This window comes from Oncorhynchus masou, chromosome 9, assembly GCF_036934945.1.
Source record: "Oncorhynchus masou masou isolate Uvic2021 chromosome 9, UVic_Omas_1.1, whole genome shotgun sequence".
In the NCBI taxonomy this organism is placed as follows: domain Eukaryota; kingdom Metazoa; phylum Chordata; class Actinopteri; order Salmoniformes; family Salmonidae; genus Oncorhynchus; species Oncorhynchus masou.
This window is the reverse complement of record NC_088220.1, coordinates 30,381,153-30,397,055: the sequence shown is the minus strand read 5'-3', so window position 1 is coordinate 30,397,055 and position 15,903 is coordinate 30,381,153. Positions and strand designations below refer to the sequence as shown.

Genomic DNA, 15,903 nt, shown 5'->3' with positions numbered 1-15,903 from the left:
AAAAGAGAAGAAAAGAGAGAAGAAAAGAGAGAAGAAAAGAGCCAGAAGGGGGCATACTGCTCTCTCTTGACTCTGGTCTTTTGGTGAATAAGGACTTTCACAGTACCCATTCTTTCTTCTCATACTTCAGTAAAAAAAGAAAACTGAGGGGAAAAAGTTGCTGGTACTTCCAATCACATTTGGCCAAATTATGTTCCAAAGTGTTCTATATCAGAAACAATTATCATCAGATAAACTTAGGCTTGTCCAATGTGGAATTTAGAGCATTTTTCGGGGAGAAAAAAGAAGTCTCCACAAATCTGACTGGATTCCAGGCAGCCGAGACCCCCTCGAAGTGGGAATGAAAAGTGTAACCTCAGCCTCCCAGCTGTACGTCTCAATCCATAATCCTTCCCCAAAACCCTCACCAGAGAGCCGCCCCGGCCGCCACTCCCATGGCGTTCCCCGCCGGTGCCTGCTCAGATTTATGGGGCAGTCGGGCGTCAGACTCTCGACCTGAAAGGGATTTGGGCTTTCTTAGTGGTTAGGGAGGTGGTCAGGGGAGCAATGGTGGACTCTCTCTAAGCACCTAATACCCAGTACTGGGCCTCTAGTCTGGCACACCCACCTTATCCTGGTCTCACACACCTCGGACACTCTGGACATTACCGACAAAGGCCCGATCTGGCGCCGATAGCCGCAGTGTGGATGGCAGCAGCACCAAGGTGAGGGACTATTTCTGGGTGTGTGTTTATGTAGGTCTGGGGACAGTGGACCAATGAGGACTTGTTGTATTCTGACTAGGGCCATAGGACTGGACTGGGCAAGGCTGCTATGGACAGAGGTAGGGCCTCAACATCCATATTACTTAGTGACAACCCGGCTTCATTGGATGGTTCAGATGGCTAGATGGGTGTGAAGATGTCAGTTGCCGGTTGGCTGTCCTGCTTGTAGCATTGGTGGCGTGTCCTGATTGCGCAATACATTGACAGCTAGCATGTTCATTATCAAGGCAGACATATTTAATCATGAATGTATTCTGTTTATTTACCTACTTTATCCAGAGGCAGAATTCTATTTCAGAGTTGACTTTACAAAATAGACACGAAATAGATAACAGATATGATCTTATGATACCTCGGTCCAACTGTTACCATGGGGGAAAAAAGTGTATTAAAAATGTATTGATTTCCAACTAAATATTCTGGGTATGTTGAAAAAGAGGAGCTAATTGGAAGACCTATAACTAATTGATAATGTATATGTAAATTACGCATTTTCAAAGGGCTGGGAGCCTTTAATTTACCAAAAAATTATGTTAATTCAAACACATCTGTCCATAGCTACAGTATCTCTGTTTGGAGTAGCTGACTGAGGGAAAACTATTTGGGTACTTCACCACCAACTGTCCTACTTACCTAGAAAACCTGACAGAGGAACTACCGTAGTCACTACTGGAATATGAGCTGCTAGGGAAGAGCTTCGGTCCAGTCTTTCACAGCTCAGTTGATCTCCATTGAAGTAAACAAACCCAAGGTCACCTCTGGACAGCTTGGTCTATACATCCCGTGGTTTGGTGTGTATGTTGTCGGGGTGGGGCGGTGGGGGAAGTGGGTGGTAGAGTCAGACTCCGTACGAGATCATCCCGTGTGTGACATGTGGCAGACTATTACTCAATACCCTCTGCAACATTCTAAGCAGGAAATGGAAACGTTGCAAGGAGGCATGTACGCCATCGTGCACATAAGCTACCCACTCCTCGTACCGTACATTGGGAGGAAAGCCTAAAAAACATGCTATACTAGAAATACTTCAACTATATTTGTAATTGCAAATACACACATGATCATTATTTAAAGGGAGAGAGGGAGGACCATATACAGCCGAATGTATACAGTTGCATTTTCTACAAAATGGCTGCCATGGTGGTAAGCAGCTAAAAGAGCAGGAAGAAGATGGAGTGGAAATACACTGAATGGTGGTTTCCCATTCTCTGTGTAATAGTAGACTGTTAGGGATTGCAAGTCTGAGAAGGTATTCAATTGTAGATATTTGGATCTTATGTTTTCCACAATTGTTTTACCAAAAGCTGAGCCCGTAAAGTATGTTTGTTTTTTCACATATTCCCCACACACAGTTTAGGTAACTTGCTCAGTTAGTCCTCACTAAAACGATTTGCTGACGTAACAACCTTCTTCACAAGCAACAATCTCCATTAGAGTATCTCTTTGCGACAGTGATACTTATGTTCCGGCATCCCATTTCAGTTGATTGCGATCTCAAACAATATTTTTATATTCACACTTACGTCTTAAAATGAATCATAATTCCAACATTTCACGATAAATGTGGAAGGTGGAAAAGCCTGCTAGAGGTTGACTGGAATACATCTTCAGCAAATGCTAATATGAATACTGATATCTCTAAGTCAGTCGCCAATGTATGCTAGCAAGAATATGTAGCATAGCATCTTTACTTGGGCAACAGGAATATGGAGGTTCTATACCACTCTGCCAAAAAGTCTCTCCTTTTATTAAATCCTATTTATTTGTAAAATATGACAGCTTCATATGAAAGTCTATTTGAGCCTTTGCACTTGAAAGCTTTCATAGTATGAAACTAGAAAAGCTTTCCAAATGCTTTACCCTTTTTTCTCCCCACGAGATGGGTTAACTTTGGGAAATCATGTGAGAGACGTTTTTCTTTGCAATTGAGAATGAAAAGAATAAGTTAGCAAACTTTCTCTCCCACCAGCTTCAAACCAACTCCTTTTAGATTCAGAGAGGCTATAGCTACTAAGGAGAGGGAAACTCACAATAGTGAGGATTTGTGGTTTCCTCTATGGTGTGCACACGGTACAGTAGGCTATGAAGAGTATTAAGAAAACATGTGAGTGGCATAAAATATAATACTGAAAGAGAAGGCAACATTCATCATCCTAGCCGCCAAAAACTGGATGCTAAGTGCTAGGTTTTACTTTAAGACATAGGATATTAATGTTGTGTGTATCACCATGTTCGAGTATAAGACTAAACCCATACAACACCTAATTTTCCTGACAATATTATATTCCAATATACAATATACAATATTGTTCCGGTATCATTGGAATAGCACAGGCCTATATAAAAACCCTTTGTATTGTTTAGTACGTTAAGTGTCTGGTTGAACTTAAGGGTGAGCACTATTAAAAGTTGACACAGAGAATGACAAAAGATTGAAAAAGAAATTAAAGATGTGTCATTGTTTTTTGGAGGGGTTGTGATGGGGGGGGGACCCTGATGACAGAGTTTTATCTCCCTTCTACAGATGAACATATGAAAGACAGATGGTGTGCTTTCATTTCACAAAACTCTGGGATGTTTCACATTTCCAATCTCACAGAGAGAAACATCTGAGTTGGCTGACAGTTTTGATCAAGTCTCTGTCTTAGTCGATTCTCACATATCATTAAATATTATTCGATGATGACTCAAGAGTCATCCATTCATAACCATTCCCTTGAAGAAATAACACGCCTCACTGGAAATAAAAGAAACTTCTCCCAATTAGATCCCAACTTGAAACTGCTAATGAATTTCTCATTCTTTTGATACCCCGCTTAAACATTTACAAACTGAAAACAATGGAAAGAATTCAAAGAAAACTCACAGATGCCCATACAAAACGCTGACAAACAAACGCAAAGTCTGTAATAATTGCTTCTATTGTCGTTTCAGTCTTTCAGAAACAAATTGTCTGACATGGGCTATAAAACTTTCAAGCAATGCCAGGCAGCGTTGGCCTTTGCATCTGCCTGTGTTGTGCGACGTGGGGAAAGCTCTCAACAACCAGAATCTATGCATGTTAAGAATAACAAACGTTTTCTAATAGCGGCCAATGCTCATAGTAATAGGCCTATTTCATAGGATATCTTTACTGTAGGCTTACTTTTCAACCATGTACAATAGGCAAGTGTTTCACTGCACCTGCCTAACTGCCATGCAAATACATAGGTATTAAAGATCCTATTCTACAGTGGAGCCAGCTTTACTATCACAAAACATGTTCATTAGGGACCATTTTGTTTCATTCAATCCTTTAAAAAATATATTTGCGTGTACCTTAACCAAAGACTAATGAGTTGCCTAGAAGCAAAGAAGTTGCAAAGTGTGTCTGTCTGTGTGTTGGTTGTCTCATGAAAACTCATTAGGGCTCTCTTTGACAGCAAGGTCACAGGAGTTTATCTGTGTGTTGGTTAGGGATCGTTCTGTTCTGTTTCTTCAGCTTCTAGCATTTTGTACAATAATTAGTTTAAACGCAGGCTCATTGCTCACACTAATTCAATTCATACTGGGGACCTTTTACAGATTGTTAGAGGGGCGAGCAACGGCTGCGTGTTTTTCTCTTTTCAACCCTAAGCAGCAGCCACGATAGTGACGATTGAAGCTATTGTGTCTGCTGGGGAAGTGTCCAGGTGTACAACATGTTTACACATTCTTCAGAAGTTATCTAAACTTACGTAACATCGGTCATTTCAAGGATAGTATTATTAAATTGATTCAACATAAATCAATATACATACATTTTCTCCAAACTGGTGTATGTATGTGTATCATACATACCCATTGTATTAGTATTCATGTAAGTGATTAAATTGAACTATAAATGAATGTAAAAAATATTTGTGGGGGACGCAGTGATCCGTTTAATTTTGTTATGCGGCTTCAATATTACTTTGATGCGTTTTGGTGAACTTGATAATTATAAACTAATGATCTCCATTAGTTATGCATTTTCCTGAGTGCATTCTTACTGAACTAACTGTGAAGAGGTCGTATCATATGTATGTGCTCTGTATACAGTTCAACATTTTCAGCAGAGACTTTGAACCACTTGAAGACGATATGCTTTTTTATTTTATAATAATTTGAGTTGAGACAAGGAAATTATTTTTCTTAGCGAGATTTTATTAGTAAGATATATTAAGTTCAGTGCATATATATTTAAAGTCCCTTGGTAATTATTTGTGTGAGAATGTTTGTTATTTGTGTGGGATTCAATTTGTGAAAATAATACCTCTTGGTTGTACAGTGTTCTGATAACATTCCACAATGGGGTGAATCAAATAGAGACTAAATGCATTTAATCATCAAAAATAAAATATACCTATTTAGACAATTAGTATATCAATGATAAAACATCAATACAACAATCAATGGAAATCATGTCGTGATACAAACCAAAAACAACATATTTACAAATATTTATTTTTGGTGCTCTGTAAAAATCCAAGTCATGTATAAATACAAAACGCAACAATGTGGTCGCTGGTAGTAATCAAATATGGTATGTTTCACAAATCAAACTTAAAGCAATCGTTTTCAGAATATTTCTTACGCTATACAATGTGATTGCCAGTAAAAAATAATTCAAGGTATGCTTCAAAACCCAACATCTCTGATGAATTAGCAGGAGCGGCAAGAAAATGAAATAACAACATGTTTCAATGAGGTATTTTGCAGTTACTACGTATTCAATTTGGTTTTAAATGTGCGCTAGTGCAAAATGGGTTTAACATTTGATATACCCAGCGAAAAGATGATCGACAGTCTTTTGCCTGTTTTAACCAATCGACATATTAATAACTGTATTAAGTGCATACTTACTGAGGTCATTTTCTCTGTGTCATAGTGCGCCTTCATGTAACACAGAAGGAGACACTTGGAGCTAAAATGGTGGCGGGAACAGAAGGACACCTCTGTCGGACTGTCTTTGTACAATACAGTTCATATGGCCTGATTCAAACACAAATATTTTACATTCTTCTAATTAACTGAGCATAGGCGTTGTGGGAGTGGCATGACGTATTAGCACGCACTGGCGTCTTCCCATTCTGTTGTTTGTGTGTTTTTCTACCACAGTAAACGTATAGTTGAAAAAGGCGCCTGTGTGTTCTTTGTTCGGCCATTTTAACACCATTAGCATATGGCCCGACAGTAGCCGTCACTGTACTTCAGGATTTGTCTTAGTGTCCGTTTCATGTCATTCTTTATATTTGTCAGGGCCACACGTGACTTGTTTACATGGTTCCACTTCCACACCTCAGCGGAGAATGGGAAGGGGCAGGTACAGGTGACAAAGCCAGGCTATTCAATAACCTTGGAGTACTGTAAGGGCTATGTGTCAACGAACATGGAACTGCTTGGATCAATGTAAACCGTCTTAACACCTGTGCTACAGGGTTAATAGCGCCATCGATTGTGTGAAGCGGGGAGTAGTGATGACGGCAGGTGACGTCAGACCGAGTGTAGAGGGAAGACACAGGGAGTGCATGGTATTGCCAATCTTTGTTATAGGATGACAAAAGAAGGGTTATATAACGTCACGATTTTCGACTGCCATTTTAATTTGCCCATGTCCCCCCCCGAGCAGGGGCCTGTAATCTTCCATTCGGAAAAAAACAGGTTGCCATTATATAACCAGGAAGTGGCCTGCCAACGGCCTGCAGCTTGTTTATGGTGACATCTCGTTGCCGGGGTGACGGGGTCCTGCCAGTGTGCCGTCTTTATTAGTCTTTACGCACGGCTGGCATGGGCACCGCCCGGCAGCGGTTGCCCCAGTAGTCCCCCTACCCCCTCCCCTGTGCCCCTTCTCAGACCCAGCTCTGGGGATCACGTTGATAGACAGCTCGGGGCAGACACAGCCTGACCCGGAGAACGAGGAACACAAACTCAGCGCTCTGAAGGATCCTATTCTGGTCAGGCATTCAGTCGGCCCACTATCACAACTATACTCCTCTCATAACTAATTAATGATTGCAGAGTGCTCTATTCTGCCCTGAAATCATGCTCACTTACTAAAATGTCAGCCCTGATCAGTCTTGGATAATGGAATGGGTGCATTCTAACTCGTACCTTGCACTCATTTCACTGCTGAGTAGGAAATAAAAGGGGTAGGAAATTTAAAAAAATGCTATTTTGGCTGACACTGACCAACCATGTCAACTGTACTTTCAAAAGACGGCCTTGGCGACATAATGGGAACACCATACCACAGCCTATTTTGCTCAGTAAGAAAACCCCAAATAATTCAAATGTGAAACATGCCCGGGACAGACTATTGTGATTACCTTTTAATCTGATGGCTGGATTCCTATTTCCAGGCGGGAAAGTCTCCTCCCGGGGAGCAGCAGGAGGCGCTGTAAAGCAGTTAGCCTTTTGATAATGCAACACGAGCAAAAACAAACATGGCTGATGGGTGTGGAAGTGTGGGGGCATGGATAGATATGGTTGTGCAAGTTAATGCAGCAGTACTATTGGATGAGCTTTTGGGAGCCTGGAGCATCTATATTGAAGAGATACCCCATGCACCCCTCTTACCCACAAGCTGGCGCAACATCCGCTTTGACCTTCACCCACCATCCCAGTCATAGCCAGAATGTTGGATGACAGTCTGGGCGTGTGTTTGGAAGCTATGTAGCCTAGACAGGAAGCACTCAGCTATTCAGGTTGTGCAACACAAGACGAAGCAACATGTGATAACCAAGGTGTTGTTGTGCTAGTTAAAACGCACCAGGCATGACTAGTTACATCTCTTTTCAGTAGAATGAATTTAGATTGCTGCAACCAACCAGATATCCAGTTTGCAATGCAAATGTTTAGGCTGCTTCCCTAATGTCATTGTAATCCTTGGGTTGTGTTTATGTATTTTATGTTTGTTTTGATATTTCCACAAGGAACTATCTGTGCAGAGTCTCCTGAGCAGAATCTGGTATGCTGTTTCAGGTCATTTCAATTCTAACGGGTTTTTTTCCCTCTATATTTGTACTAAGAACTCTGGGTATTCAGTGCCCGAGGGTTTGACGGTAGAAACACACAAGGTTTTGAAGCTTGTTTGGCTAAGTGAAGCTGAGGTTAGGCTTAGGGGGATATAATAACTTGAGGCAAAGTGGAGTGACCAATTTTTCCTTAATCCGCATGTGGAGCGAGAGCGTGAGTCACAATTGTGAACACACATAACGTTATTAAAACTCAATCTGTCGACAGGGCCAGAGACGTTTACTTCCTGAACATGTTCACACAACCACAGACAAACTCACCTCGCTTTTGATCATTACTATGAATTGAAAAAATATATTTTACAAGATTGTCAAAAAGGTTAGGTGCTGCAGAAATATTATAATTGGTGTCAAACATAATTATACTAACAAAAAATATACATTTCAACAATTTTACTGAGTTACAGGTCCCATGTGGTTCAGTTGGAGCATGGCCTCTGCAACTTGTAACGCCGAGGTTGTGGGTTAGATTCCCACGGGGGACCAGTACAAACAAATAGTACAAACAAACAAATCAAAATGTATGCACTCACTACTGTAAGTCACTCTGGATGAGACTGTCTACGTAAATGTAAAAGAATCACACCCACTTGGAAGTCAGCCAATCAGAATGAGTTATTTCCTGAGAAAAGGGCTTTATAACAGACAGAATCACTCCTCAGTTTTGTCAGCTTTACGAGTGGCTGGTCTCAGACGATCCCGCATGTGAAGAAGCCGGGTGTGGAGATCCTGAGCTGGCATGGTCACACGTGGTCTGAAGGTGTGAGGACGATTGGACACACTGACAAATTCTCTAAAACAGCGTTGGAGACGGCTTATGATAGAGAAATAAAAATGTAATTCTCTGGCAACAGCTATGGTGGACATTCCTGCAGTGCAGCATGCAAATTGCACAATTTATTTTCCCCAGCACAAGGTGTACCTGTGTAATGATCATGCTGTTTAATCAGCTTCTCAATATGTCACACCTGTCAGGTGGATGGATTATCTTTGCAAAGGAGAAATGCTCACTAACAGGGATGTGGAGAAATGCTCACTAACAGGGATGTAAATACATTTATGCACAAAATCTGAGAGAAATAAGCTTTTTGTGCTCATGGAACATTTTGAGAGATCTTTTATTTCAGCTCATGAAACATGAGACCAACACTATACATGTTGTGTTTATATTTTTGTTCAGTATAATTAGACACTGAATAACCATGTGAATAGCAGTATTCCAATTCATAATGATAACTTTACTTACAATATTTTCCCGATTACTGTATCCTTCGAGGCATCCCTTTTCCTTAAATTGAATGACCCAGTTTATCAAACAGACTTTGAATATCGATCATTTGACAGCTCATTTCATACTACCCAACACCAGCAGGCCTGTCACTTTCCCACTTTCACCCAGATATACAGATGACGGTGGCAGACAGAACACATGCCATGTGGATGCCCTGATGGTGCCCAGGTGGTGCCCTGATGGTGCCCAGGTGGTGCCCAGGTGGTCAAAACCAGACCTCACAGAGACAAGCAAGACAAGAGCAGAACCATCCTTCAGGACCATCCTTCATTACATGAGCAGAGTATATGATTCGCATAGTGTGTACGTATCATTTAAAAGGAAAATAACAACGTGAGTTTACTGTGTAATAAACTGTCAATGTGCGTGTTTCCGCAGTCTCCGGTTGTGACTTCGCCTTGTTTGACGAGGCAACTAAATGAGTTCATTTGAAATTGGTGTCATCAAATAATTTTGGCAGAGGATAATGAAGACACATCGGACACAATTATATATTTTTTAATTGGTCTGTGTTCATTAATTTATCATTTCGAAAAATACCGGGGTAGATTTTTTTACCTTTAAAATATCAGAACTGCGTTTGATGTGTTTTATATAACACAGTGTCCTTGTTTTGGTAAAAGTGTCTCAATTACCTAAGCAGAAATGATCTGTGTTGTCCTGTTAACATCAGATAACCTCTCTTTTCATTTAGCTGTGTTGCGGCATCGATTATGAACTGAGATAGATCACAGCACCACAAGCATGAGTAATGAAAAAAAGAACTCCATTCTTATTGGTTTGTCTTTTCAAGGTTAAAGGACACTCTTGAATGAGGTATTGCTCATCGAAGCAGTAGTGGATGATAGCATCGTGGTCACCTAGGCTCACTCAGGACTAGCTATATCCTTTGATACTGCGGCTTGACGGTGCTGAGGGAAGAAGTATTTTGTAACTTCAGGGCACATTAAGAACCAAATCAACATGGCTGCTGGGCCTGAAATGTGTGAGAAAGGGTGGGGGGGGTCACCTAAATGAAATTGGCAAGGCAGGTGTGCAGCACATGGCAGTGGGCTCCTCTATAAAGACATCTGCTGATTACACGGTGTGCGGAGGCCTGTTAGAAAGGAGAGGAGGCTGGCAGTGAATTGTGTAAAGAGATTGAGACCACACGACAGCCAGCTGAAAGAATACAGCACACGATCCCACACAGCCAGGCGCTCGGAGCATGAAGCCATAAAGACGTGAAGCGGAACGTTTCCTTCACTCTATTTTACCCAAGAGAAGCGTGGCTGCCCAGGGTGGCAGAACACTATTAGGGCCTGAACCCCAGTGTTTTCTACCATTTTGGTTTAGGCCTTCTAGCATGTGGCAGGCACACAAGAACATCCACTACACCACATAGGTTGGATTGAATTATCCTGGTTGTCATTTTCTTTTCTACTCTGGTGAAAAGGAACGGTCTGTGTGTGTACCTACAGTAGGAGCCATGTTGTGTGATCCCCTCCCAAGATAGAGGCATCTTGGTGAATGTCAGTCTTGCATCTGAATGACATGTGGATAGATGGGACAGTCCTCCCTGCGTGTCTCTGCCTGTGGGGGTTTGATTTGGTTGCCGTGCGGCTGGTGAAGGCGGAGGCCTGTTTCCGGTGGCCCACCAGTGGCTGTGCAGTGGCGTGTGGGAAACCACAGGGAGAGACATCGTGTCTCCATGATGCAGACACCTGCCCGTAGGACACAGCAGGGGGGTCGCCCTGGCCTTGTACAGGACCCAGAGGCGTCCACTTCACAGAGGCTAGAGAGAAAGCTGAGAGATGCTGCCCACGCCATTATGCCACGCTACGCCTAGCCTAGTTTTCTATTACAAACCAATGTCAACCTTCACCTCCATCCGGCAGTCACATCTTCTTACACCACAAAGTTTAGGCGATATGGAAATGTTCACGTATAATAAAAAAGCATTGGCAGAGAAAGTGTATTCATTGTTATAGCTTCTCAGAAAGGTTTCGTTTTGACTAAAGTATCGGTTTGTTATAAACGGTTCTCAACTGTAAAATGTTAAATAACTGATAATCAGTTAAGTTAAATAACTGAAAAATAACTGATAATAATCTGATGCGAACACAATCAAGCCACTGTTATTCCAAAATATGGTTCTACTGTAATAGGAGTGTAATAGGTGTAACAGTATGATTCTTAAAGATCATTATGCACATACGTAGCAAGAGACAACAAAAAAGAAAGGATATGTGCTGCAAAGAAACAATGAATCGGGGATTAACAGAACAACTTGATTTGACATCTCTAGGAGTTGAAGTCAAGAGGTTGCGTGAGGTGTCCAAATTATTCTGCCTTTGGTCCGTATCTTCACTGCAACATAACGTGTGAGCGATGCACGACGGCTTCGATTCCATGCATTTCCCTCGAAAATAACCTACAGTATTGAGTGATTGATAGACAGATTCAGATTGAGCACGTGCCTCCAACAATATTATAGGTTACTTTACCTCAATGGGTGTCTGTCAGAGCTTCAGATTTCTGTATTCAATCCCAATTTACTTTTCAAGGCAACATTCGTCAGTAGTTCTGACTGGAAGGATAGGAATACTGTACTGCCATCTTTGATTTGGGCAACCGGCATCCTTATAAAATGATCTTGCGTCAGCCGATAAAGGCTGAACGTTGTCATTGTAGATTGAAGTCCATCTTGTTTCTTCAGAACATCTAAAGGGCATCTGTTTCTGCCTCTGTTCCAGCGCATTTGTCCGTCTGATCATGTTTAGTTAATGTGCCTGATGTCTGTTCTTCCTAAGCCTCCCTTCTCCTCCTGACCTTTCACCTAAGCCCCCTCTCTCTCTTTGTTGTGCAGGTTGGAGTCCCCTTACCGACGCCCACACAACCACATACCACGCTCCGCCGTGCAGACACCCAGGCACAGGTAAGTCTGGCCCAGGTGCACCCCACAGTGCCCCTGTCCCTCACGGGCTCACCCCCCGGTCCTCAGGTCAGACCCGGGGCTCAGCATGCAGCTGCAGCAGGTCACAGAGGTGCCCTGACAGTCCCCGACACCCCAGAGATGGTTCTCCAGGCTTGCATGCAGAGGAGTGTTTGAAGTGGGTCTGAGCAGGGCTATGTTACTATGCCTTTAATTAGCTCCAGCAGCTGCTGCTTCCTGGTTGAAGGACCCCGGCACACTCCACCACTCCACTGTCTCCCTAATGTCTTACAGGTGACTGTCAGACACACGTCAGCCTACCAGCCATGCTGGACTTAGCTGTCTAATCCGCTCTCACTTAGATTTTACTCTGTCAAAAGGCGGACTGCTTAGTTACACGATGTTGCTGAGACGAGTTGCTCCCTAACATAATCCAGCTTTGTTTTGTTTAGCGAGAAACAAAATAGTGGACGCTCACATCTCTAGCTCAGTAACCAGAGCCAGGGTAAAATTATGCAAATATGTCTCCCATCACCCACTATATTCTTCTAGTTGCTCTTTTTATCACTCTTTAGAAACATTAACAGCTCTGAAAAAAAGGTCAAAAGCAGGGAGAGCTTTCTTCTGATGACAGTAAATGTTCCACTCTGCGTTGCTTGTCTGTGTTTTACGCTCTGACAGAGTTCCTAACTGTTGGAAATTGCCCTTTGAGAACTGACAGCTGGAAATTGATCTCAGATTAGAAGCAAGCACCTCTCTCTCTCCCTGCTCTCCTTTGTCACTCCCAAGTTGGCAGATCACTCCTTAAAAACTCTACCAGAGATTTTTTTTTAAAAGAGAGAGACTTCACAGTTGGCTTTGGAATACTAATACCCTGGACTCATTATATTAATGGGGTCCAGATTCCCATCATTGAGCATGCACCAATACCCTTTGAGTTTGCCGGGGTTAGAGGGTGCCCAGTACTTTGAAAGCCCTGACCTGCATATTGAACGCGTTTTAATAGAACCCATTGGAGGCTCCTGGTAGGATATGCAGTAACTCCTCGCCTTTACGTTCCTGCACCCTCTCCGTGTGATCTCATCAGATAGCTGCTTCAGTCTCGGATATGACCCGGTCCCAGGGGGAGGGATGTGCAGGCAAGGCAAATTAGACCAGCGGTGTCTGTATCTCAGCCGAGGCCCATTCTTTCCAGGAGACGTGAGTCCTTAAGAGGTGCAGTGCTTTGAAGTGGAAAGGTGCCCGGTGTAAGACTCTGAAAAAGGAGGTTTTGGGAGAGATTCGTTGGGATTCCCTTCAGGGAACAGCGGGGGAGTCTGGCCTCTCGTTGGTCAATCGTGCATACAGTGCTGATTTAATTACACTGTTGTCGGACGGTCATTGAACGCCTACTGTACAGACCAGGGGGACTCCGTATATATGGCCATTGTGACTGTCATCGCCCATTCAACGTGAAGACACCAAGCCAAATCAACCCACAATAAGGGGTGAGCGTCAAGAATGCAGACAGGGGTTCATAAAGAGGGATCTATGGGCAACAATGGTGGAAACCCTGGTAGCAGAGAAAAGAGAATATACATTGTTTTTGATGGTAATACACTGTATGCCCATGATGCACAAAAAATCCATAACACAAATTATCAAAGATAGATTTAGAAAAAATAATTATAAACGTGTACATTTTGCATATGTGCCCAACAGCTGAAAGATGTATCGATAGAAAAGCAATGAAGGCTGCATGCTCCATTGCTTAACAAAGACTACTAATTAGCCAACCATAGGCTCATCGTAACCAGAAATGCTGATGTTAGATTAATAAAAGGGTAGAAACATTTGATAACTCTCTTTGTCTGCAATGAAGGTATCACAATTTGAAAGTGCTTGAGCATTCAGTGATTCTGTTATTGATAGAAGCATTAGGCAACAGCAAGCCCAGAAGCATTCCGGCTATTTCTCGCGAGGAGGCTGAAAGCACATTACAATATAATGATTATCTCCCTCTGATTCTGTGGTGTCACTATGTCGACCTGCGATACTATTGAGCACCGTCAAACAGAAAAGCATCCCTCACAATGAAAGAAGATTATCCATAGCTGGGGAATGAGGTGGCGGGTTTCTTTGTCCTGGCAGGCTGAAATATCCTTAAAACACCCCGTAATAAGACAAGCAGCAGGCATACGCCACAGACAGACAGACAGTGAGATAGTAGAGTGACTATGCCAGAGACAGTGAAAAGAAGGGCTCCATCTGGAGATTACAGTGAACAAACAGAAATCCTTTGAAGCTAAAAATGGCTGACTCAGGAAGCCAAGCACTAGCAGAATGAGTCACGTATCCAGCTACGACATCCCCTATCTGTAAGCATCTGTATTACACAGACAGAAAACAGCAAGGCAGATAGAGATCACATGACTACATGACCTGACGGTCTATTCCACAGTACAATCTTCCTCTCCTCCCTACCACACACACACACACACACACACTGTGACACAGGTGCACAAGCATGCATACAAAAACATCCCTTAAGCACACCACAGCTCCCTTTCATCGCAACTAGAGTGCAAAGGCGCATTACTTGCTCTGGTTGGTCGGTCTCCTGCTCCTGGTTATAGTCTATTCTGTTTGTTTCAGTGTGTTTAATGAGCTCGCCGGGATTCTGAGTGAAGACATAGGAATCTATAGGGACCCATGGTAGTCCATGACCACGTACATCCTCCTTCTAGAGAATACAACTAAAACTCTCAGAATATCATAAATATATTTGTGAGAAAAGTTTTCAAACATTGCTCATATTTTAATGTAGTTTCATGTGATGTGGGCTGCGTTCAATCATTCTACAAATGAAAATAAAACATCTCTTGAGGTTTGCTGCCAATGTGAGCGGAGTTTTTTCTCTCCACTGGTTTTCACAGAAAGAGAGACTCATAAGCTCTTCAAAGATGAGTATTATTTAGAGACTACAATTCATTTGGCAGCTCATTTTTTCTGCTCTCAAAGAGCTCAAGCTAGTTTGAGACATACTGTGGGTTGTTTTCATCAGAAGAGAAGAGAAAGAATTTGGCTTGGTCTGAGAACTCACATTCCCCACCCCCTTTTCAAAGATGGACCTTTTTTCATCTCCTAGTGGTCTAGCACATTAGTGTGGTGACTATGTGCTTCACAGGTGGGAGTCTGCCTCCATCAAATAAGCCAGTTCACTAAGGACGGGATTTGGCGCTGTTATTTTTCTATTAGGGAAGAATTATGCTAAGCCTTCAGAAGCCATCTTTGTGTTGCTATGGCAGCCCATATTTCCTGCCGGGTTGTGACCTTGAATGACTACAGTGCAAAGCCAAGTAGCACCGAGACCCTTTGAGGATTAGAAATGTGGACCTCATAGTTATGCAAAACACCTCAGATATGATTGAACCTTGAAAGGCTGAATGACAAGTTTATTGAGATCGCCGCTCTTTTCATCTGATCATTGTCAGTCGAACGTTCCCAATCACTTGGTATCCGTTGATCTGCAGCTTTTCCGCTTGCTTTTGTCTAGGTCAGATCTCTCTGCCAGGAATTTGGTAGGCTTTTCATTTATCCAGACACCAAATAGCCTTATACTTCATATTAATCCGTTGTGTCGTTATGTAATAAAATGAATCACGTGATTATATTGATGCAAATAAAAAAAATGTAAAAGCCTAACATCTGATGGTATATCCATCACTTTGCTCAATAAAACATCTGCATTTCAATGGATAATTCCTCTGATGAAGAGATTATAGTGCATGCTGGTTACTGTGGCCTTAAAGCTCTCTGGTTTATAGCTTTAAATTATTAATAGTTCAAAAGTATTTAATCAATACTACTATACTGAGGGATCTTGCAAAGATCACCCCCCAAATCAATTGACATGAGTTT

At 42.3% G+C, this 15,903-nt stretch overlaps 1 long non-coding RNA gene across 4 annotated transcripts in view; it reads left to right on the top strand.

Moving 5' to 3' along the window:
- Window positions 1-435: 435 nt before the first annotated feature.
- Window positions 436-15,903, top strand: part of LOC135545830 (uncharacterized) — a 32,803-nt gene continuing 17,335 nt past the window's right edge. Inside the window, exons 1-2 of one of the 4 annotated variants that reach the window (XR_010456516.1) lie at window positions 436-704; window positions 11,938-12,006. This is a non-coding gene — a long non-coding RNA (uncharacterized LOC135545830). The remainder of the gene's footprint in view (window positions 705-11,937; window positions 12,007-15,903) is intronic. The other 3 variants (XR_010456515.1, XR_010456514.1, XR_010456513.1) reach the window with 3 other exon arrangements.